Raw genomic sequence first — 1,959 nt, 5'->3', positions numbered from 1 at the left:
GGCTCCCCCCGCTTCCGCGGCCGTTGGCAGCATCCTGATTGAGGAAGGCGTGCCCATCAACTCCGGGGGCTTTGGCCTTGGTAGCCTTGGTGGCTTTGGTGGCCGCTACTACGGCAGAAGGTGCCTGCCCTGCTAAAGCCGTGCTGGACGTCCAGTGAGCGCATCGACCAGGAAGCCCACAGCCAGGTGCCGGATTGAGGACGGAGCTGCTGGCCAGGGTTTCCAGAAGGGTTGAGCAAGGTGCCAGCCTGTGCTGTCTGGAAACATGGCCAGCTGATGTCTTCTTCTTCTCCTGCTGCTTTCTTCTCCGCATCACGAGTCCCTGTTGTCTCCTGCTCTCCTGTGCCATGGGTTCATCCTGAAGCAAGTTGAGCGGGGCCCTGCTCATCACCCTCTCCGCCTGTGTGTGGGAGGACAACATGTGTCCCATCCATTGGTGTGAAGGGGTGCCTGGCTGTCAGCTGCCCTCGTAGCAGCGTTGTCTGGGTCCCTTGCACCATGCCCTGCTTTGTTTCACTCTTTAGACCCATTAAAGTTTGTGCTGCATTGTAGCTTGATGTCTCCTCGTGTTCCTTCCCTCCTGGGTTGTCCAGCCAAGCTGCTCAGTGGGAAATCGTATGATGGAGGATAGAAGGGACTTCTGGAGGTCATGTGGTATAACCCTCTGCTTAAGGAGGTTAACCTAGAGCTCTGCTCTAGGTCCAGATGGGTTTTGGGTATGTCCAAGGACAGAGGCTCAATAATCTCCCTGGACAACATGTTCCACTGCTTGGTGACCCTCCCAGTGAAAAAGTGTTTCCTGATGTTCAGATGGAGCTTTCTGTGTTTCATTTTGTGCCAGTTGCCTCTGGGCCTTTCAATGGGCACCACTGAAAAGACCATAACTCCTTCCTCCTTGCATGTTCCCCCCGGGTATTTAAATACACTAATGAAGCATTCCTCCCTTGAGCCTGCCCTTCCCAGCTGTCAGTCATTTCTCATATGTGTGACGCTCTAATCCCTTAATCATCTACGTGGCCTTTCAATTGACTCTCTCCAGTATGTCCCTGTCTCTCTTGCTGACTGAGAAGTCCAGAACTGGACACAGTACACCTGATGTGACCCCATGAGTGCGGAGTGAAGGGGGAGGACCAGCTCCTTCAACCTGCTGGAAACACGTTGTCTGAAGCAGCCCAGGGTACAATATTATGCTGCATTAGCAAATGTGATCCCATACAGGGTAAAGCGGGGGCTGAGAGCATGTGATGCACTTGTACGCTTTTAAGGGATGGAGAGTGGGTGTTCCACTGAAATGGTGACCTAGATTGGACTATTCCTTACACGTGATATAGCCTTCCCAAAGTCACCCACATTCCAGTGTCCTAAACACCAGACTTGCTCTGTCATTCAGCAACCCCTGCTATGTTTTCCATGGCTCCATGATGTTTGTGGTGTGTGACAGACGCCCATGGAGTTGTACCCCTTCGCTTCTGCCCCCGGACCATCTCTCTGTGTCCCCCAGCCCCGTTTCTGAAGTACTCAGCAATGTTGGCAGAGCACCACAGTCACTGTTTGGGAGTTTGCGTGACCTGTGGGCCATGGCACTGAAGTGAGGGCATGTAGTGAGTCCCTGTGTGTCCCTTGCATACCAGAGAAAGGAAGGAAGGAAACTCTCCAGGATGCAGCCATTCTGTCTTCCTGCCTTTCTGCCTTGAAGTGCAAGACCAGCAACAGCAGGGAGGGAAGGAACCTAGCTCGAGTCTCAATTTGTCATGTGTGGTAAACCTCACTGGGATGTCGTGGTTGTTCCTGCCAGAGGGGATATAGGAGAGGACAAGCTGCCTATCCTTTCCTCCCACATGCTCTTGTCCTCCACAGGTGATGTTTTCACCTGGGCACCCCAGCGGTGCTTCAGGTAGAGTGAGGGGCACCTCCTGTGCTGCCCCATACACTGTGGGAACCCCTACAGTGCCTTTCCCT

The sequence above is a fragment of the Charadrius vociferus genome, unplaced genomic scaffold (assembly GCF_000708025.1).
Source record: "Charadrius vociferus isolate BGI_N301 unplaced genomic scaffold, ASM70802v2 scaffold698, whole genome shotgun sequence".
NCBI lineage: Eukaryota > Metazoa > Chordata > Aves > Charadriiformes > Charadriidae > Charadrius > Charadrius vociferus.
Note: the sequence above shows the minus strand (reverse complement) of the source record.